The sequence below is a fragment of the Pseudorca crassidens genome, chromosome 6 (genome assembly GCF_039906515.1).
Source record: "Pseudorca crassidens isolate mPseCra1 chromosome 6, mPseCra1.hap1, whole genome shotgun sequence".
Classification (NCBI taxonomy): domain Eukaryota; kingdom Metazoa; phylum Chordata; class Mammalia; order Artiodactyla; family Delphinidae; genus Pseudorca; species Pseudorca crassidens.
The window spans coordinates 7,827,528-7,851,481 of NC_090301.1; the positions used below are offsets into that span (position 1 = coordinate 7,827,528).

At 39.4% G+C, this 23,954-nt stretch overlaps 1 protein-coding gene and 1 pseudogene across 8 annotated transcripts in view; one reads left to right on the top strand and one right to left on the bottom strand.

Moving 5' to 3' along the window:
- The window catches only part of DIS3L2 (DIS3 like 3'-5' exoribonuclease 2), a 374,176-nt gene that overhangs the window by 148,303 nt on the left and 201,919 nt on the right, over positions 1 to 23,954 (bottom strand). The window lies entirely within an intron of this gene.
- On the top strand, positions 19,420 to 19,501 carry LOC137226881 (U4 spliceosomal RNA; annotated as a pseudogene).

Consider the following 23,954-nt stretch of genomic DNA (forward strand, 5'->3'; position numbering starts at 1 on the left):
GAAACAAAAACCCCGAGCACGTTAAATATAAACATTGATTTTAAAGTACTTCAGGATTTCAGAAATGTCAAGATGTTTTTTTAAAAAAGACTCTTAAGTGGTAAGTGGATAAATGGATAACTAAACTATGGTACATCTACACTGTGGAATACCACTGAGCAACAAAAAGAACAAACTACTATACATGCAACAACTTGGATGAATCTCAAAGGTATTATGTCAAGGAAGCCACTCTCACAAGCTTATATAGTCTATGATTCCATTTATATGACATTCTCAAAAAGACAAAATTATGTAACAGAGACATAAATGATTTTCAGGGCTTGGGGAAGGTGGGATGAAAAAGGGGTGCTTGTTCGGAGGGAATGGAGCTTTTCTGTATCTCGATTGTGGTGATGGCTACATGAACCTACATGTGTCAACATTCAAAGAACTGTACAACAAATAAAGGTCAATTTTACTGTTTATTAATTTAAATTTTTTTAAATTTTAAATGTGATTTCTGAATCAAGGAGAGTAAAAAACATTGTTAATAGAATTGATTGATGGGTAGTAGAATTATGGATTAATATTTTTCCTTTATACTTGTCCATATTTTTCAAATGCGTACTATGATTAAGTATTACTATTATAAGTGGAAAAAATTAACACTGTATAAAATCTCCTCCAATCAAAAAATAATCAGATATATAATACTGCTTATAAGGATATTCAACAATCTTATAGACTCCTATTGCTTAATACAGTTAATAGCTTTAAAATGATGAATCTGGTAAAACTATATACTCACTGGTACACCAAGAAAAGGGGACAGGGAAAGGTGGGTGCCACTCAGGTGGAGGGACAAGAGCACTTAGAGCACAGTCCCAGGAAGGGTGCTTCACCAGAAGATCCACTCTTCTCACTAAACATCTCAAGAATAGGCACATACAGTGTGGGGAACATAAATGCTGAGGTCTCAGGAGATAAAGAAATAATTTGTTTCACTATGTAAAAGAAACTGTAATTACACAAGAGTGCCAGAGGAAAAGAGAAACACCGATGTCCCCTGGAAAGCAAGCTCTTTGGCTTTGTGTTACAGTGCTATGAACAGAGGTTGCAACTCACAAATGTTTGTTAAATGAATGAATGCATGCATGCTGACAGGAAGAGACAAGGAAGTGAAATTAATCCTGATACCATGGTAATGGGCTCTAAATTGGTGAGGATCTTGAACTTGATTCACAAGGTAAAGAGGGAACTGTCTGCTTCTTGCTCCTCTTTGTATCCCCCATAGAAGCCAGCAAAATGCACTGTATATCCTGAGTACTCAATAAATACCCGTTGAACTGAAACTGAAATGTTAGACTTGGTGGTGGGAAAGTTTGGGTTCTCCATCAACCATCATAAAGACAACATAAGAAACTGAAAGAACGTTCCTCAAGTTAAAATAAAAAATACTCTTAGTTTGATGGGGGCCACAGTTTACTGGTTTACATGGAGAGTTGAGTGGGAAGTTATATTTTCTTAAAATCAAATGTCTCTGGGTGTTTTGAGACTTTTATTTCTATGAATGAATAATAATGCCCATTAAAACACTTCCAGCCTCAAATCAATTCAGCCATGTGTGACACAGTAAAACTTTAAGGCTTCAACTATTAGTTTGCAAATGTCATTTTTGAGAGGGCCCACACATCGTTTCTGAGAAAAACCTTAGACTAGCCTGTAAGCACTCAAACCAATCCTCTACTACACTTTTTTAAGAAAATCTGCTCTTAAGCCAGAAACATAAAAGTCTAAACTAAAACAACTCTGGACATATATCACAGCAAGATGTTTTTTGACCCACCTCCTAGAGTAATGGAACTAAAAACAAAAATAAACAAATGGGACCTAATGAAACTTAAAAGCTTTTGCACAGCAAAGGAAACTATAAACAAGACAAAAAGACAACCCTCAGAATGAGAGAAAATATTTGCAAACGAATCAACAAAGGATTAATCTCCAAAATATATAAACAGCTCATGCAGCTCAATACTAAAAAAACAAACAACTCAATCCAAAAATGGGCAGAGGACCTAAATAGACATTTCTCCAAAGAAGACATACAGATGGCCAAGAAGCACACGAAAAGCTGCTCAACATCACTAATTATTAGAGAAATGCAAATCAAAACTACAATGAGGTATCACCTCACACCAGTCAGAATGGCCATCATCAGAAAATCTAGAAACAATAAATGCTGGAGAGGGTGTGGAAAAAGGGAACCCTCTTGCACTGTTGCTGGGAATGTAAATTGATACAGCCACTATGGAGAGCAGTATGGAGGTTCCTTAAAAAACTAAAAATAGAATTACCATATGACCCAGCAATCCCACTACTGGGCATATATCCAGAGAAAACCATAATTCAAAAAGACACATGCACCCCAATGTTCACTGCAGCACTATTTACAATAGCCAGGACATGGAAGCAACCTAAATGCCCACAGAAAGATGAACGGATAAAGAGGATGTGGTACATATATACAATGGAATATTACTCATCAAGGAATGAAACTGGGTCATTTGTAGAGACGTGGATGGACCTAGAGACTGTCATACAGAATGAAGTAAGTCAGAAAGAAAAAAACAAGTATCGTATATTAACGCATATATGTGGAATCTAGAAAAATGGTACAGATGAACTGGTTTGCAAGGCAGAAATAGAGACACAGATGTAGAGAATGTATGGACACCAAGGGGGGAGAGGCGGGGGGGTGGGATGAACTGGGAGATTGGGATTGACATATATACACTAATAGGTATAAAATAGATAACTAATAAGAACCTGCTGTATAAAAATAAATAAAATAAAATTTTTTAAAAATTAAAAAAAAATTCACCACCACACACAAAAAATAATATAAAAATAAAACAACTCTGAGGAATGGTACTCAGGGAAACTTGCTGGAAGACATACCATCCAAACATTATTTTTGATCAGGGGTTGGTAAACTATAGCTCACAGACCAAATTGGGCCTGCCACCTGTTTCTGAATGGTCTGCAGGCTAAGAATGGTTTCTGTCTTTTTAAATGATTGAAAAAAAAAAAGAAGAAAAATATTATTTCATGACACGTGAAAATTATATGAAATTCAAATTTCAGTATACATAAATGAAGCTTTATTGGAATACACTCATGCTTTTTGGATACAATGGCAGAGCTGAGTAGAGTAGTTTTGACAGGGACTGTATGCTAAAATATCTATCTGACCCTTAGGAGACAGTTTGCTGATCCCTGTTTTAGATCAGTGTTTTCCAGTAAGTGTTTTAATTTTTTTAAAAAGGTCTTGTGATTAAATCAGTTTGGTAAATGCTGAGCCAATTTTTTTTCTTTTTTTAATTAATTTATTTATTTTATTTTTGGCTGTGTTGGGTCTTCATTGCTGCGTGCGGGCTTTCTCTAGTTGCAGCGAGTGGGGGCTACTCTTCGTTGTGGTGCGTGGGCTTCTCATTGCAGTGGTTTCTCTTGTTGCAAAGCATGGGCTCTAGGCGAGCAGGCTTCAATAGTTGTGGCACGCAGGCTCAGGAGTTGTGGCTTGCGGGCTCTAGAGAGCAGGGTCAGTAGTTGTGGTGCATGGGCTTAGTTGCTCCGTGGCATGTGGGATCTTCCCAGACCAGGGCTCGAACCTGTGTTCCCTGCATTGGCAGGCGGATTCTTAACCTCTGCACCACCAGGGAAGTCTCAGTTTTTTAATAGTAGGACTTCTCAGAGCCTTCAGTATGCTGGTATCACACAGTTCTTGCCAGACCCATTTGATCTTGGCACTTTTTTTGTGGCACAGAATCTCCCAGACACCTTTGAAAGGTGATAAACTACACTGCAACACCATGCACAGGCCTCCCGTGGAGTCCTTCTCACATGGGGCCTTAACACCAAGCCTACCCCATGGAATACTGCAAGAAGTCAAACAAGTGTCTATGCTATTTGCTGCAGGGAAGCTGATGAGGGCCTTGCTCGTTTGCTCACTCAGTGCCCCTTTCATGAGCACTTCAGGAGCAAGTTTATGCAGTGCAAGGACTCGCTCTTCTTCTCTTGAGCTGATGGTGTGCTTGTACCTTACACACATGTGAATTTTATCCTGTTAAGTTTCCTTCTTTGCTTTGCCTGCTAGGAAACTCAGAAAAACATGTGTGATTTGTTTCCAGAGGATCTTATTTGTAGTTTGAACTTTGTGAACTAACCTTTATCCTGGTGTACCTAATTTTCCTATTCATATAACCCTTTTGCCCTGTAGCCGAATTTTAAAATTATTCATTGCATTATATGTGTATCTGCAAGTTGCCTTAAATCATTAAAAAAAAAAAACAGGGTACAAAAACATACACACATATATTGAGGAGTTACATTTCAGAATCATGTGTTGAGGGGATGCTGGAAGAAAGACGGACATTCAGTATAGGCTACTAAGAGAACTAACTTCTAGACAGAGTAAAACTTGGAGAGCTCCCAGCAAGTATTTGTACTGTAGCAGTGGACTCCAAACTTGCTCTCTCGCGATGGAAAATTGGGAGAAGCAAGGGAACAGTGAGTGACCCTGACAAACCCCAGTCCTCAGTGCTGAGAGCCAGTGATTTAATCTGTTGTCATCACCACAATTACGAAGCGGCCACGATGTGGTGCATGAGGGCTCCTTCTGGTCGTGGGCCACAGCGGCTGCGGGCTGCTGGCCTCAGCGCTTGGGAGCCCGGCCCCACAGGGGCAGTGCTCCATGCAGCAGTTACACTCCGTTAACATGCTTTTGGGATTTTACTGGCTCCTTTTCTGGAAGGCTTTGGTCTCACAACCTGCAGGGAGCAGCCTGGCCTGCCAGCTTTTAGAACCTGTGAGACCAAATATTTAAAGAGTTCCGCAACAATGGTTAGAAAGAAGCTAACCCTGACCCACAGAAAATAAAGTGCCAGGTGGGGGAGGGAAAGAATGAGGCTCCAGTGCATGAGGCTGCAGAATTCCAATTCAGAGCAGCGTTATGTAACCAAAATTTCTGAAGGCACGTGACTGAAGGGCTTAGTCGAACTTTTTAAAGGGACAGAAAACTTCGAAGATTGTTTTACTCAAAGCCATTGGTCCGAGAAAAGAACACATGAAGAATAACTAAAAGGCTTCTATAATCCATTATGACCTGGCCAGGAATCCCAGGGAATAACGAAAGCACAGAAAGAACTTCTGTTCCTCTGTCACTCACACACTCTTCCTCTGACCTTGCGTCCTCTTCCTCCTCAGGGGACCAACATCTCTACCTCCTTGCAGCTGGAGGCAGCTGTCTAGTCTCCACAGCAACATTTACTCACCACGTTGTCACCATTTACCTCACTGGATTTCGGCCATGGCCCCTACGACATCACAGAAATTGCTCTCCCAAGGTCATGGCTACTGCCAGATTAATCGTCTTAAAGCACGTGCCTGGTAAAAAAGCCTTCATCAACTCCTTACTGACTAAAATAGAAACTCAGCTTAGAATTCAAAGCCCTTCATGATATGGCCCCGGCCTGCATTTTTCTAGTCCGATTGCACACTCCCAACGTGTACCTCGTATGACAAACTTTTCTCTACACCCTCTGGTCCCTGAAACACTGTTCGTGCTGTTCCCAACATTAGGACATTTATCCCACCAATCTCCAATGTCTAAGACCCACCTAACTTTTAAAGGCCTGGCTGCAATGCCATCTTTTTTCCAGGGAACCTTCATGGCTCCAGAGAGTAGAAGCTGCCTCTCCCCCAGCTGCCCTGCCCATGCCTGCAACCTGCCCCAGTGCAATGGCACTGACCACTACCCCTGGCATGCTGGCGGCTACTTATGGACATGTCTCATCACTGTGACAAGACTGAGAGCTCCTCAAGGTCTGGCTCTGATCCTGACCTATCTGTGTATCTCTTCCAGCACACTGAAGGCACACATGTAATGAATAGCTGATGGATACGTGAATGAAAAAATCACCAAAGGGGCCTCTTTAGCACTTTTCCATTCAATTTTGCCACTGTGACTTGGGAAATACATTTAGGATTAGAACTCATGACCTCCTGGCATCCAACCCTGTGGTCACACCACAGTGTTACTGTTTCCAAGGGTGTCCTTTTCTGTCTTCATCCCATCTTCTTTTCTCATAAAACAGTGTTTTACAAACTGTGGTTCAGGGACCAATTCCAGACTAACAAAATTTATAGAGGCCCTCCTCTGTCCGTGACTCTGGGTTTGTCTCCTTGCTCACAAGCAATTCTGGTGAGGAGGATCTGGGTCAATGATGGCGAATGGGTGAAAAGGGATGGAAAATATTTAAGAAATAACCTTAGGAGGATAAAGAGTACAGTTTTTTACCACTTTCTTATATTAGATGGTATCAGAGTTTATATAGAAACCAGATAATTTTATGTAAACTGGAGCAGGAAAAGTAACTAAAAAGCTGGAGCACTCAACCACGTGATGCGTCTCTACGGAGCACCATGCGGGGAGTCCAGCCAGATGGGTGCTAAGATGAACCAGCCAAGTCAGATGCTGAACTCGTCTGAGCTTCCCTTTCACACTGACTTTCCTCAGGGATGCGCCGACCTCTCCTCTCAAAGGCCATGGAGCAGGGAGCATCATTCGAACCTGAATCAGCGCCCCTTAGTGCAGCAGGGCCGGACCGTTTATTTTTTCTGATGGCAGCTGTGGATATGTTAATACTCTTTCACTCAGTTCTACTGCCACAACAGATGCTAAAAAGTCTGACACAAACCACAGATTTTTCAGAACAGAAAAAGACTGAGGTCTATTTAAAGCAGAAGGAGATCTTGGTCCATCTGTCCCTCCACTTCCCCATAGTGATGGAATGACACACAGGAGGCCACAGAGAGAACAAAAAGAATGGAGGCAATGCTCTGGGCAGGCTCTTTTCACCCAGCTAGGGGTTTTTAATCTAGGGTCCACCAAAGGTCTACCTCAAGCTTTAGCAAAATTCTAGACCAAGTGAATGTAGTGATTAGGTTACTTTCCAAAGGACTGTGATAAGATGAGAACGGAATCAGAAATAACTAAAATGGTCTCCCTTGTTATATTCATTTACTCACCCACTCACTGAACCTCTCGCCATTCTGTGCCTCTTTTTAGACTTCAAAAAAACGACACCCTGGAGCAGAGGTCACAGGACAAGGTTGGCCTGGTACCCTGGGAGCCAGAGGCCATGGCATGGGCCAGGAAAGCCACGGTTTAAACTTAGAGAATATGTTAAAATTAACTTTCTTCCCCTCAATTTTCATTCTGAAAAATGTTAAACTTTCAGGAAAATTTAAAGAATAGTAAAATTAACATTCATATACCTTTCATTAAGATTCATCAAATGTCAACACTTTGACATATTTGCTTTATCTTTCTCCTCCCTCTGCTCCTCCCTTCATATACCTAGCTTTTTTTTTACATCTGAACTATTTTAAATTATGTAGTACAGATCATGATACTTTACCCCTCTATTCTTTTGCATGTGTTTTCTAAGAATAAAGGCATTCTTCTACAGAACCAGAATACTACCACCACAGTTAACATTAATTTCCTCTATCCAATTTACAGATCATATTTAAATGTCTTCAATTGTCTCACAAAATTGTTTCCCTCCTGATCTAGGCTCTAATCAAGGTTTACACAGTATTTGGTAGTCATGTCTCTTTAGTCTGTTTAATGTATATGAATCCCTCTATCTTTATTTATTATTTTAAAAAAATATAACACTGCTTTTGTTTTTTTGAAGAGTCCAGGCCAGTTGTCTTGTAGAATGTCTCACGTTCTAGATTTATCAGCTTGTTTCCCCATGGAAGGAAGAAGAGAGGAAAGGACAGAAATAAATCAAACGTGGCAAAATTAATCCTCTCTGAATTTCCAACAAACAGAAAGTTAGGTTTTAAGTCTTGACTAGATTCACGGTGAACTTTTGCCGTGAATACTTCACAGGGGATAGTGTGCACTTCGTACTGCATTCCTCCAGAAGGCACAGACTGTGAGGTTGCCAGATTGATTTGCTAAGGTGCTAACAGCCAGAGCTTTCTATTATAAGGCTACCTTTTACTCTTTATAATTAATAAGTAATCTGTGGAATAAGACTTTTAGATCATGTGAATATCCTGCTCTCAAAGAACCTTTCAGCCAGTGATTCTAGCTTCCACTGATGCTTTTTGCTTGAATCAATCATAACTTTGCAAGTTGTAAAATGGTGATTTTCTAATCCTATAATACTGTCTGTATTTATGAGCTGACTCTTCTGTCAAGAGCTTTTTCTGCACTGACCCTACTTTGTTGTTTGTTTGTTCGTTTTTGGTTTCTTTTTGAGTATTATTACAGATTCACTGACTTAAAAAAAATTAAATATATTATCCATTACCATTACTATTCTTTCTGATACTCAAATTGTCCCAAATGAGGTTGGTGGAGGCCCTTTCAAGTGATCCCGTGCTCTTGCAATGTGTCTCCACAAGTCTTGGAGCACTTCTGTGCTGTTTGGCACAGTAACTATTTCAGGCTCACCTTATACATTTCCTGCCCAGGCTAATAATCACCATGTCCCTAAGGAGCCCAGGTTTCTTCCAGTGGGGAATGAACGTTATGCAGAAGCCAACACAGGGCTCTAGAGCGCTATGCTCATTACTACTCAGGTGTCATTACTTCTAGGCCCTTTTAGTGAGCTGAATTAGAAAATACTGAGTTAAATCGTATGAAATTGCTGATATTTGACTAGCTACGGCTAAAACTGGCAATTTCCTGTGGCTCAACCTAATATACTGCGTAAAAGTCATGAGTCACATTTACACCTCCAACTGAACTCTAATACTACAGAGGTCTTCCTCCTCTTCCCACATTCTATATTTATATTTTTATTCTTCCACTGAGAGCCTCAGCTCCCAATGGCTTCAATATTTAAAACAGTTTCAGAATTACAATCCCAGTATCCACTAGCAACAAAGTATCTATGAAGATTTCTTTGGAGTTTTATCGTTAGAATATAGTCACTAAGGATGTACAAAGTGCTCAAAAAGCATAGTGCCCAAAAGTTACCTGAATCCTTTTTTTCTCTGTGTAGTAATGCTATACATTTGATAAACATTAGTACCATTTGTTATTGTCTTATGTCGATTTTAGAGATTTTGCTTTTATTTCCCTTTAAATTTAATTTTATTGTTGAATATTTAAATGGTTCAAAAGTTAAAGTATACTCAGAGAAGTCTTACTCTCATTTCTATCCTTCTACCTTATTCCTACCCCCTAGAGATAACTATTTCATCATTTTCTGGTTTATTCTTTTTTGCATTTCTGCTTTCTTTTTGATATATATTTTTTCTCATTTTCTCTTCTTTCTAACACGAACAGTCGAATCCTATAAATTCTCTCTTGCAACTTGCTTTTTCACTTAACAATAAATCCTGGAAATTACTCCGTATCAGTTCAGTGGCCAGAATCATAGAATCGACAGAGTTGGAAGTTCCTCAGAGTCCACCCTAGTCCAAATCTTATCCCCCAAATGTCTCCGAACCAGAATCAATCACACAGATCAACCCACATCGTGAGTACTCAGGATAAGGGGATAAGTCACTGACTTATTAGGCAGGCCATTCAATTTCAGACAGGAGCCCGAACTATTGGAAAGTACCTTTATAAGCTGAGCTGAAATCTGATTCTGAGAAACTTCACAATTCAGCCCTTTGCAGCCACAAAGAATTAGCTGGATCCCTCTTTTGCCATGCAATCCTGCAGCCATGAATTTTCCCAAGAAATAGGCCCATCCCTTTCTTGTTCTAAATGGCTGAAAACTATGTGTAACTGTAGCTCTTTTCATAAATTTTCACTTATTTTGTGTCAAGCACAAATTGAAGTTGTAGGAACCAGTACAATGTCAATGTGAAGGTATCAGAGGTTAAGAGAAAGAAGGCCAGAATGTCTTCATTCAATATTTACAGGCATTTACTGCTCTAGGTGTCTGCGACACATTTGAGAACAAACAAAGAATCCTGTCCACTTACATTCTAGTGTGGGAGAAGATAGAAAATAAACAGTATCATAATTAAGTGCTGTGGAGGAAAAAGAAAAGAAACATTAGAACAGAGCAAGGGAGGTTGGAAGTGCTGACTACAATTATAAATAGGGTAGTCAGCAAAGGCCTCAATGAGATGATGCCACTTGAAGATGACTTGAGGGAGGTGAGGAGTGAGCCACGGGCTTTATGGAGAAAGAAGGACTTGGGCAAAAGGAAGAGCTATAGCAAAGGCCTGGAAGCCACCAAGTTAGTTTACCTGAAGGCCCCGAACTACTGGGCACAACTCAACCAAGAGAGTTTATATGTAGATACGAATGGCTTGGCCTCTGCTTTCTTTTACTTCCTGTCCAAGAAGTCGTAAACCTAGGCTCGCAGGTGTTCAGAATGCAGCTCTGCACGCCTAAGGGAGAAATGAGAGCAGCCGAGTCGCATGGCGCCCAGAAAGTCCTTCTACCCGAAGCACTCTCTGAACATCTCTCTCTCTTCTTTTACCTCTGGGTAGTAGAGTCTTCCTATGACCCAGATTTAAAATATCACGTTGGGGTTACTTTAAAACAGGCTAGAAGAACACTGACTGATATAAAATAAGTTTTAAAATTGACAAAATGAAGTAGCAGTAAGCTTACAGGAAATGCTCCCACAGAGGGATCAAATATCTAAGCCTCTAAATATAATGTTTAGAGTTTAGGCATAAAAAGTTCTCCTATGTGCAAAATCTTCGCAGAGTATTAACATATTAGAGGTCTTCACTTCAATATATGGGAAATCTTGCTCTCGTTAAAAACACTTTTTTTCTACATCTCCTAGAATCTCTTGAGAGGTGATTCTCTTAGAATTATAATAATGGTGGGTATTATTTTTTACTCTTGTTTTATGGATGGGGAAACTGAGGCTCAGAGAGATTAAGTAATTTGCCTAAGGTCACAGAACTGCAGAACTTTGATTTAATGGAACAGGAATTCAAAAGAGAAGGTGTTAAAAGAGGTGAATAAGCCAAGAAGTTTTATTTCAAATGGAAGCTGACATCTCTTCTACTTACCCTTAGTTCCATACTTTGTCTTAAGATTTAAACACCCCAGAAGCATTTTTGCTGAACTACTAATTACCCCCAAATTTCTCTGAGAAAAGTTTCTCTGTGGTTGACTAAGTTGTCAATGACTTCGTTTTTGAGTACCGAACCCAAATCTGACAACTTTTCACCCTCAACCTGAAAATCCACATACAGAGTTCTGACATCAAGTTTATTCAAAAGGGATATTCTTTAGTATGTCAGAGAAAGTCAAGTCCCAGGTACTTTCTTTTGGAATGAGTACCCAAAGGTAGGAAAAGTAGCCGAAAAAGGAACATGAATAGATATATTTTCACTTTAAAAGACTACGCTATTAAATTTGCTTTGCAATTTCTAGAACAGACATAATGAATGTATTAAAATAAAACAGAAAATGTAATCAAACTTTAATATGACTTTATCAGAGACTTAAACACAATGGTAAAGGCCAGTATTTAATGGATTTAAATTCTAGTGGATGGAATTAAGAATAGTTACAAGGTCAAGGAATTAACTATGTCTAGACATCTCTCCTACACTTCTATTTGAGGAACAGCAGTTTTTTTTTCTCATCCTTTGAATTCCCAAGCCAGGAATTCAGAACCTGCTGTTGGAAGGATCATCAACCTTAATTCTCAATCCATTTATCAGGCTAAAATGCAAATGTAAGTGGTGAATACATTTCAACAGCCCCAGAGATCCAAAGAGCCTTCTCAGGGAGCATGCTGAGGTAACTGGGGAAGGGTTAAGCCACCCCTATTTTTCAGATCTGAAAACAGTTGTTCTGATACGAGAAGAATCATTGCAATGGTGCCAGCTCCCGTCTATAAAAGCTATACACATTTTTTGCACAACTGTATGATTGTTATGGCAACCATAAAAATGGAACTATCATTCTTCAAATTACACACTACCCATACTGGATTACCTACATACGTTTGTTCTTCCACATCACCCAGAATTTCTTTTCAGAAAGTGCTATGTCTGTCCTATAGATGTTTAGGAGTAAGATAAAGTGGTCTCTTTCAAAGGGAGAGTCCGTAACAATGCATCTTTCAAAGGCCTAGCTCTTGAAGGATTCTAGGACTTCCCTGTCAAGACTTTTAATCCCATGGTCACTGGGAGGCCTCAAAATATTTCCTCCAGGGGGCAAGGAAACTGCCTGGAAAACGTATTCCCCAAATGACTGCTTTTTATTAAGAGCATGATTAAAGCACCATGAATGAGCCTTATTAGACCCTGCACGGCTCTGCAAAGTACTGAGAGCATTAGAAAGTGAGTCTCAGTTTAGTGAGATGAGAGACTTGTTTAAGAAATACATACCAGCATTTTTATTAAATTTGCTGCTGAATAAAACACCACCAATATAATCAAACAAAAATGTCAAAATAAATTTCAGCTATATTTTAAGATGATCAGGGACTCTGTTATTAAACAGTGTAAATTCTTTCTTCTCACTAATGGGGAAAGCAAACTCCAGTCTTGTATGTCTTTTAAATATTAATTTGGGGCCAAAATTCTGTTTCATTGTTCACAGAGCGGATTCTACAGTTTAAAAAAAAAAAAAAACAACAGCCTGCTAGCGACTTCCTGGCTGATTTTAATACTAAGTACTTAGACTTTAGATGAAAATGTGATGAAAATGTGTCCATAATTACTGTTTGCTCCAGAGAGTTTCCAAATAAGGCACCGAAATTCATCTAGTTTTCCTTTCTCAAAAAAACAAAAACAGGGGCTTCCCTTGTGGCGCAGTGGTTAAGAATCCGCCTGCCAATGCAGGGGACACGGGTTCGAGCCCTGGTCTGGGAAGATCCCACATGCCGCGGAGCAACTAAGCCCATGTGCCACAACTACTGAGCCTGTGCTCTAGAGCCCGTGAGCCACAACTACCGAAGCCCGCACGCCTAGAGCCCATGCTCTGCAACAAAAGAAGCCACCGCAATGAGAAGCCCGCGCCCCACAACGAAGAGTAGCCCCTGCTCGCCGCAACTAGAGAAAGCCTGCATGCAGCAACGAAGACCCAACGCAGCCAAAAATAAAAACAAACAAATAAATAAATTTATAAAAAACAAACACCCACAAAGTTTCCCTATGAGGTGGGCAGGGCAAGTCAAGCTCTAATGCAGCACCCTTAGTTACAGTTGGCACTCCCTTGGCCGCAGGGTGCAGTGAAACATGGAGTGCTACTTCTCCACTCGCACCCCATCTTCAGGAGAGGAGGAGCTCCCAAGGGACCCCAGGTGACCCCCCCATCTACAGTCTACACTTCTTCCTGCACTTTCAGGGTTACTCCTGCATACTCCCGCATACTCCCTCTACCTCAGCCCAACCCCCATCTTCTAGTCTTTACCAAGTCTTGGACTGGGCCCGAATTCATAATCCCACCCTCGCTTCCCACTGAAGCAGCTCCCCAGCTAGACTCCAGCCTCCTCTCCTGCCCTCCTGCCTTTCAGATCCTTTAGCATTTGACTACCAGGATAAAGTTCCTAAAATACAGCATTAGATTACGCTCCTTTCTCAGAAATCCTCACTGGCTTCCAGCTTCCTGACATTACAGTCCTCAGCTTGGCGTTCAATACCCTCCATGATCTGGCTTCCAACGACTTTTCCACCCTCCTTAAGACGACTTGTCTACAGTAACATGGGGCCTTGGCAAGCCAGTTGTACTAAACATCCTGAATTAGCGATTTGTGTAGATCCACCACCTCTTCTTTCAGACTTTATTCTCCTTGACGGAAAGGACTATTGCTTTCAATTACATAGTTTGCAATTCCAACAATACCTATTTCAGGGTCTTGCAAATAGTAAAGATAATAAATATTTACTGAATTGAATCTTTAAGTGGGCCCCTTCAACTCTAACCATGGGAGAAAAGACTGGGGCTGTGGTAGAGCTAATAGTCCCTTTACCAGAAGTACCATCTATCTGTGAGAGTAGATCCCACTTCAGATGATGTCTCGGGACCTCTAGCTATGGCCTGGGAATATGGCCCTAGAGAATTTTCTAGGTTTAGACCCCAAGTCCTTTGGACTATGAATATACTGATATGCAAGGGTAGATGAAAAGGGGCCAGAGAAAGGGGGTAAGAGGGAACAGAATTTGAGGGCAGCAGCCAGTGTGAGATTTGTACTCTACATATACCTCAAACACCTTTTTGGTAAGGCGATGTGTCTTAATGCTCACCAGAAAGAAAGAAGGGGCAATATTTTATCAAGCATAGTATATGCTAGACCTGCGTAAGCATTCTACATGTTGTTATATTTAACCCCTGCATGACCTCATGAGAAATACAGTAACTGTACATTCCTTTTAACTTGTAAAGAAAGAAAGGCTCAGAGAATTTAAGTAACTTGCCCAAGAATACATACCTATTAAGTGGCACAGTGATGATTCAAGCCAAATTTGTCTCTAAAACCTACATCTTAGTATTTCACCCCTGTGATATCAGGGTCATTTAAAATTTTCAAACTCCTGGGATAGAAAAATAACCAGTAGCATCATGTATAAAGGTCGGAGGGAACAGAACTGTGGTGGGTTGTTATCTGTCTTGACGTTCCTTCTCCCAAACCAACATGTAACCCAAAGCAGGGCAAACTTGATTCTCGCTCTAGAATTCGGAATTAGGACAGAGAAGGGAGAGTGTGAGAAGGAGGAAAGTATGTGAGGGGAGAAGATGGAGAGAGATATCAGGCTCTCTCTGGGTGACTGTGGCAGCTCTTAGGTTGCAGCCATCCCACTGAGGAGCAGGAAGCCAAAGAGGCCAGTAGGAATGAGGGAAGCCGACGTGTAGAGAGCGTGAGAGGCAGAGATGAAGAAGCCTTTCTGGGTTCGCTGCCCTTGGATTCTGGGAGTCATCGCAGGATCCTTAAAACAAATTCCCCTTTCTGCTTAAGTGAGCTCCAGTGGTTTCTGTTATTTGGGACCAAAAGTCTTAATTAATGCAACAGCTGCGGGAAGTTTCCTAGAATGGCTAACTCGTCGTGGCTTTCTCTAACGCTTTCTCGTTAGCGAGCCAAGACAGGATGTTACAGCCGATGCTTCCACCTTGCCCACTCCTGGGGGCACCAGGTGCTGGAAAGCAGAGGGAGGGCATGGCAGAGTATCAACAACAAGTTTCTATTTTTTTGGGGGGGGTGGGGGGCGCACTGTGCAGCATGCAGGATCTTAGTTCCCCATCCAGGGATCGAACCCACGCCCCCTGCAGTGGAAGTGCAGAGTCTTAACCACTGGACCGCCAGGGAAGTCCCTCAAGTTTCTATTTCAAAAACAAATTAATTTTTAGAAAGATTGCTTCTGTAACTCAAATTACACAAAGTACAATGCTATAACATTTTTTGACCAGTACGGTTTTGAAGAGGCTCTAACTTCTCCTTTCTCAATATGGGGAGGAGAAGTATGTGGTGTTTTTGATTGATTTGGTGTTTTTTTGATTGATTTTTTAAAAAATGTTTATCAAGGGTGTGGGTTTAAGGTGGAGAAACATGGAGATGGTGGTTAAGAGATTCCTAGACTGCAGAACTGAATTCAAGTCCAAGCTTTGCCCCTCTCAGCCATGTGACCTTGGGCAAGTGACTACACTCATCTGAGCCACAGTTTCTTCATCTGTAAAACAGGGATAACTGTTTCACAGGATTGTTTGAATGATTAAATAAGGTAATACTTAAGTATAAAATAATTAAACATATAAAGAGGTATAAAAGGTGCACTCAATTAAATATGTGTTTTGGTGTATGCATATCTGCCACATTAACAACAAAGCTAAATGCAAACTTCAAACTTTTACATGTGTTCATTTTCTTCATCCTGTGTATTTTTGGCTGAACATTAATGGAGATGATCTCTTACTAGGGAACTGATCTTTCTCTTTGTGTGTCCTCAGCGTGTATCAAGCCCCAAGGCAGAGATGACAGGAAAGGGACACCCAGTGAGTACTTACTACATGCCCAGCACTGTCCCAGGTCTGACCAACAGTCAAGATTATGCTAGTGATTTAATATTTTCAAAGTAACTCTATTTCAAAAAGAAACGATTAAATATGGCTATAGAAAAGGATAATTGAACACACATTTAAAGTATTATTATGCTTGTGGGAACACTCCTATCCTAGGAATTCTAATTACATCTGTAAGACCACAGGAGAACTGTTTAAACAATCACAATTTGAAACTCTTGATTCTCCCACATACAAACTTTGGTATAATTCCACTAGGTCACCTCTCAGGCAAAAAGATTATAGGGAAACTTTACATTTGCACAGTATGAGTAAATATATGTAACAAAACCAATTTTTTCACACATATAACAGGACTTCCATGCACGCCAGTCTCTTCCTCTGAAAGTTACAGAGGGACTCTGTACACTTATTCACATGATGCCACAACTGCTCAAAAGGGTTTTGGAATTCTTTAAGAACTACTTTCTAAGCCAATTCATGAGCTTCACAAGAAAATCAGTTTTACTACTTTATAATTATACTTTATTTTTTTTTGAAGTTGTATTATCCAGCTTGATCACCCACCTGATTTACCACTCTTGGCTCTAAATTGACTTGGCTGTTTCCAAAACTCAAACGCATTCTCAAAAGATGAAGATTGGCCATTGTTGAAAATGTGCCTTAGGCTCTGAAGGCAATTTCCGAAGAGGAGTCCAGAAATGTGCGGCACCTTACCCACTGCCTGCCAGCAAGCTCAGATCCTCCTCATTCTCAAAAACCTCTTGAGGACCCTGCTTCTGTCAAGCTCCCTTTCACCACCTCTGGTGCAGCAAAGCTCCTTGAAAGGGAGCTTTCTACTTAGCCCCCCTACGTTTTCACGTCCCTTCATCCCTCAACTGCCTACAGCCTGCTTTGGCTCTCATCACGCCAACGAAACAACTCATGAGATATTCAAAAGACAAAGAAAAGAACTTGATGACCAAATGCAGTGACTTCTGTTCCAGAGCACAGGGCAGCTCACCCTTGATTGGAACTTGTCACCAACTGTGCCTTTTCTTTAACTCTTCTAATTTCTTTTCTGCAGCCCACTCCCCACCTTCTCCTAAGAAGCTTCCACTCTTTAAACGTTGGAGCTCTTCACAGTCCATCACTGGTCCTCTTTCCTTTTCCGACTGTAGGCTTACTAGGTATATTCATTCACTCTGTGGCTTTAACTACTACTTCATGCACCTAAATAGGTATCTGCAGCCCAGACTTCTTTCCTGAGTGCCAGGCTCGTTTTGCTTTCTGCCTCCTGGAGATCTCCTTTTGGTTATTCTAGGCACTTAATGTCCAAATTTTACTCATCTTCCCCCATCCAAACATTCTGTTCTTGCCCTCTAACTCACAATCTCAGATTTTCCTGAATTTCACCGCAGCCTAAGGATACTGACACAAGTTCAAGGGCCATACAGACATATCCCCTACTGAGAGGTCTTCTTAGAGGATGTCAGGAACAGTGTTAATTGCTTTCTTCCCCCCTTCTTCTTCTTTTTTAAATAATAATAAGACAAAAGCCTTTGGAAATCCTATTCATCCCTCATGACCAAATTCAAAGATTACCTGGCTTCAAAGTTTCCTCATGCAAAATTAATGATTTTCTCCTCTGTGTTCACCTGGTGGCTCTTACTAAAAAAAATTTAAACTTGTATTTAGAGATAATTGCTGATTAATACACAATGGTAAGAAAAAATAGAGAGATGCTATCTACCTTTTACCTAATTTCCAACGGTAAAATCTTACAAAATTATAGTACAACACCCAAACCAGGATGTTGACATTGATACAATGCACTGATCTTGTACTCATGAAGTTCTCAACAATTTTATCACACGTGTAGGTTCACGTAAGCACCACCTCAATCAAGACAGAGAGCTATCATCATCTCAAGGATCCTTCAAACTGTCTTTTAATAATGATCATACCCAACTCCCACCTGCCCTACCTCCCTCAATCCCTGGTAACTACAAACCTATTCTCCGTTTCCAAAATACGTCTTTCCTAAAAAGTGATATCAACAGAATCATACAGATGTAAACCTTTCAGACCGGCTTTTTTCACTCGGCGTATTCCCTGAAGATTCGTGCTGTTGTGTATATCAACAGTCCATTCCTTTTTGCTGCTGAGTATCATTCCATGATGTGGATGTACCACAGCTTGTTTAACCATTCACACGTGGAAGGAAATCTGGGTTGTTCCCAGTTTGGGGATGTTATGAATAAAGTTGCTATGAAAATCTGTGTACAAGTTTTCGTGTGAACCATAAGTTTTCATTTTTCTGGGCTAAATGCCCAGGAATGCAATTAGCAGCCTGTATGATGGCTGCATTTAGCCTTTTAAGAAACTGCGGAAGTGTTTCCAGAGTGGCTGTGCCATTTTACATTTCCACTAGCGAAGTGTGCATGAGTCACTTTCTCCGCATGCTCACCAGCATTTGGTATCGCGTGGAACTTTTCACCAACTTTGGTTTTTCCTTTTATTTTAGCCATTCTGATAGGTGTGTACTGGTATTTCACTGTGGACTTAATTCACATTTCCTAGTGGCTCATGACATTAAACATCTTTTTGCTTGTGCATTTACCATCTGTAGCATGTCTTCTGCCCATTTTCTAATTGGATTGTTTTTATACTGTTGAGTTTTAAGGGTTCTCTATGTACTGTAGATACTAATCCTTTGTTGGATATGTTTGCAATATTTTCTCCCAGTCTAGCTTGTCTTTTCGTCTTAAAGACTCTTAACAGGGTCTTCCACAGAAAAAGCTTTTAATTTTAATGAGAACTGATTTATCTTTCCTGATATGGACTGTGCTTTTTTGTGCCAAGTCTAAGAACTCTTTACTAACCTTGCATTATGCAAGTATTCTATGCTCTGATCTGTAAGTTTTACAGTTCTACAGTTTATATTTAAGTCCATGACTCATTTTGAGTTAACGTTTGCATTAGGCATGAGGTTTAGGTCAAGGTTCATTTGTCTATGTACACCCAATTCCTCCAACACCATCTCCTGAAAGGCTATCCTTCCTCCATTGAATTGTTTTTGATCCTCTGTCAAAAATTAATTGGGCATATTTGTGTGGAACTAATTCTGAGCTTTCTATTCTGTCTCATTAATCTATGTGCCTATTCCTTGTAGGTTTTTTGTACATGATCTTTATCAAGCTGATGATGTTCCTCTCCTTGTCTAGTTTGCTGAGAGTTTTTAGTATGACTCTGTGTTGGATTTTTTTCCAAATGCCTTTTCTGTAATAACTGATGGGATCATACAATTAAAAATTTTTTTTATTCTGTTAATATGATAGATTACATGTATTGATTTTTAATAACAGTTTATTGAGATATAATTCACACACCATAAAATTCTCCCTTTTAAAATGTACAATTCAAGCTTTGCACAGTTGCAGTATCATAGCCAATGAGGCTTATCCAAGGCGTGATTATTGATAATTGAAAATAAATATATAAAATGTACAGTTCAGAGGTTTTTAGTATATGCAAAGAGTTGTATAATATAATCATTTCCATTACCTAATTTTATCATATTTTCATCACCCAAAACAGAAACTCCATACCCATTAGCAGTCCCTCCCTATTTCCCCTTCCCTGTAGCCCCTAGCAACCACTAATTGACTTTCTTATCTATCATACACTACGTGGCCTTTTATGCCTGGTTTCTTTCATTTGGCATTATGTTTTCAAGGCTCATCCATGTCGTAGCATGTACCTGTACTTCATTCCTTTTCACGGCCAAAGAATATTCCAATGAATGAATACACCACACATTCACAGTAGATGGACGTTTAGGTTGTTTCCATTTTGGGGGCTATTATGTAAATGCCATTATGAACATTCACATTCAAGTTTGAGGAATTGCCAAACAGTTTTCCAAAGTGGCTGCACCATTTTACACTCACACCTGCAGTATATGAGGGTTTTCAATTTCTCTGCATCCTCATTAACACCTGTTATCTGTATTTTTGATTATAGCTATCCTAGTGGGTGTACAGTGTTATCTCATTACGGTTTGCATTTTCATAATGACCTATGATATTGAGCATTTTTTCATGTGCTTAATGGCTATTCGTATAACTTAAATTCTTTGCTCATTTAAAAATTAAGTTGTGAGAGTTCTTTATATATTCTGGATACAAGTCCCTTATTAGATACAATTTGCAAATATTTTTCCCATTCTGTGGGGTTTTTCTTTTTTTCAATTTTTGATGGTGTTCTTTGAAAATCAGTTTGTGTTTTTGTTTTTGTTCTTTTTCTTTATTTTTTTGGCTGTGTTGGGTCTTTGTTGCGGCGCGAGGGCTCCAGGGCGCATGGGTTCCGTAGTTTGCGGCACACAGGCTCTCTCGTAGGGGTGCGCGAGCTCAGTAGCTGTGGCACGCGGGCTTAGTTGCCCCGCAGCGTGTGGGATCTTAGTTCCCCGACCAGGGCTGGAACCCACATCCCCTGCATTGGAAGGCAGATTCTTTACCACTTGACCAACAGGGAAGCCCCTGATGGTGTTCTTTGAAGCACAAGTTTTTAATTTTGATGAAGTTAAATTAATGTTTTTTTCTGTGATCACTCATCCTTTGCCTAATCCAAGGTCACGAAGATTTACTCCTATGTGTTCTCCTAGGACAGTTAGTTTTAGCTCTTACATTTATGTGTTTGATTCATTTTACATTAATTTTTGTATATGGTGCATTGATTTCTGAATGTTGAGCCAGCCTTGCACACTTGGAATAAATAATACTAGGTCATGGTTTACAATTTTTTTAAACAGACTGCTAGATTCAATCTGCTAATATTTTGTTGAGTATGTTTGCATCTGAGTTCATGAGGGATACTGGCCTATAGTTTTCTTTTTTTATATACTCTTTGTCTGGCTTTGGTATCAGGATAATACTGGCTTCATAAAATAAGTCAGGAAGTGTTCCCTCCACTTCTATTTTCTGGAAAAGATTGTGTAAAACTGGTATAGATTCTTCTTTAAATATTTTCTAGAATTCTCCAGTGAAACCACCTGGGCCTGGAGATTTCCTTTTAGGGAGCTTCCACATTCTGAATTCACTATTTTTAATGGTTATAGGACTAGTCAGATGGTCTATTTCAATTGGGTTGAATTTTGATAGTTTGTGGTCTTTGATGAATTGGCCTATTTCTACTAAGTTGCTGAATTTATGAACTTCTTGATAAGCTTCTTGATTTATAAACTTCTTGTAGTATTCCCTTATAATCCTTTTAAGCTGCAGTATCTGTAGTGATGTCCCGTTTCATTCTTAATGTGATTTGTGCCTTTTCTGTTTATCTGTCAGTCTTGCTAAAGGTTTATCAATTTTATTGATTTTTTTCAAAGAACAAGTTTTTGTGTTTTTCTTTATTTTTTCCTATTTTTAACTGTATTGATTTCTATTCTTTATTATTTCTTTCTACTTACATTGGGTTTTTTCCCTTTTTATAGATTTTTGAGGTAAGTACTTACATAACTGATTTGAGACCTTTCCTCTTTAATTTTAATTTACACATTTAGAGCTATAAATTTCCCTCTCAACACTGCTTTAGCTACATCTCACATATTTTGCTATGTTTTCATTTTCATTTAGTTCTAAGTATTTACTTTAATTTCCTTTGAGACTTTCTCTTTGACCAAGGGACTATTTAGAAGTGTGTTGTTTATTTTCCAAGGGCCTAGAGATTTTCCTGTTGCTGTTCTACTATGGATTTCTAATTTATTTCTATGTGGCTAAAACACATACTCTGCATGATGTCATTTCTTTTACACTTGTTGAGGTGTTTTTTATGACTCAAGATATGGTTCATCCTGGTGAATACCCCATCCTGCCAATAAAAAAATGTATTCTGCTATTGTTGGGTGGAGTGTTCTACACGTATATCTCAATTAGGGTCTACTGGTTGATTGTGTTCTTCAGATCTTCTGTATCAATTCTGATTTTCTGAGAGAGGTATTTAAGTACCCAAATATAATTGTGGATCTATTTCTCCTTTCAGCCCTATCACAGTTTTTGCTTAATGTAATTTGAGACTCTGTCGTTGGGTGCATTTACATTTGAGATCATTATGTCTTCTAGGCGGAATGATCCTTTTAATATTATGTAATGACCCTTTTTGTCCCTAGTAATTTTCTTTGTCCTGAAGTCTACTTTATCTGATAATAATATAGACACTCTTGCTTTTCTAAATTAGTATTTGCATGGCATATCTTTTTTTCATCCTTTTGCTTTAAACCTACCTATGTTACAGTCTTTGAAATGAGTTTGTTGTAGACATCTAATTGTTACATCATTTAAAAAAAATCCATCCCACCAATCTCTGCCTTTTAATTGGTATATTTAGGACATTTACATTTAAGGGTAATTATTAATATTTTATGGGTTAAGTTGCCATTTTATATTTTGTTTTCTGTTTGTTTCCTCTCTTTCTCATTACTGTTTTTCTTTTTCTTATAGTTTAAATACACATTTATATTTTGGATTCCACCTTGATTTATTTATAAAGTTTTTAAAATATATCACTTTGTATAGTCTTCTTAGGGGTTAGTCTAGGTACAACAATATACATAAGTTACACAGTCTACCCATATCAACATTTTACTACCTTGAGTGAGGTGTAGAAACCTTAATTCCACTTAGGCTCCTTTATCCTCTCCCCATTCTAAGTATAATTATCTTAAGTATGTTTTCCACATGACATTGATCACTACATTAGTTGGTATTATAATTTACGATTTAAGAAACTCATGAGGGGGATAGTTTATATTTGCTCCTATTTTTACTCATTCTGATGTTCTTCTTTCCATTCTGAAATTCCAAGCCTTATGTTATCATTTCCTTTTTTTTAAAGAGAACTTTAGTTATCCTTTCAGAATAATTTGGCTGGCAATAGATTCTCCTAGCTTTTTTTTGCCTGAGAATTTTTTTATTTCCTCTTCATTTCTGAAGGATATTTTTTGCCAGAAACAGAATTCATGGTTGACAATTGTTTTCTTTCAGTACTTGAAAAATGTTGTGCCACTTCATTCTGGCCTCCATGGTTTCAAATGGGAAACTAATATCATTTGAATTGGTGCTCCCCTAAAAGTAATGCAGCCTCTCTCTACTTCACAGTCTCTTTCTTTGTATTTAGTTTTCAGAAGTTTAAAATGATATGTGTCAGCATCGATTTCTTTGGGTTTATGCTGTTTGGGGTTGTGATATTGTGACTGATAATAAGAAGTATATATTTGGTCTTCACCCTTGCTTCCAGTACAGAGATCCTAAAACTCTTGGACTTTCCTGAATGATAACAATAAAGGTGTCTTTTGATATTCATAACAAATCCCTTTCAATCACACCTGAGTTTATGTTAACGAGGTGACTTTTGGAAACCATTTAAGGATGGGGGTGGGGGGGGTGCTGGTTGTCAGAGGAACCAACCATGTGGTTAGAGAGCGGGAACTTTTAGCCCCAGTCCCCAACCTCAGAAGAGGGGAGAGAGTGGCTGAAGATTGAGTTCAACTACCAATAGTCAATGATTTAGTCAATCATGCCTACGGAATGAAGCTGCCAGAAAAACCCAACAGGATGAGGTTCAGAGAGCTTCTGGGTTGGTGTACATGTGGAGGTGCTGGGAAGATGGCATGCCCAAAGAGGGCATGGAAGCTCTGCACTCCCTTCCCACATACCTTCTCTGTGCATCTTTTCCATTTGGATGTTCCTGAGCTACATCCTTTCATAATAAACCAGTAATCTAGTTGATAGTATCAGAACTGAGTTAAACTACAGGATACCAAGCGGGTGTTGCAAACTTGCTTGATGTGTGGGAAACACACACATCTGGTATCAGAAGCGAAGTAGCACTGTAGTCAAGTATTGAGAGCAGAGGACACACAGGAGGAGTGTGCTTTTCTTTACAGGGGTAGGCTCAGCTTATT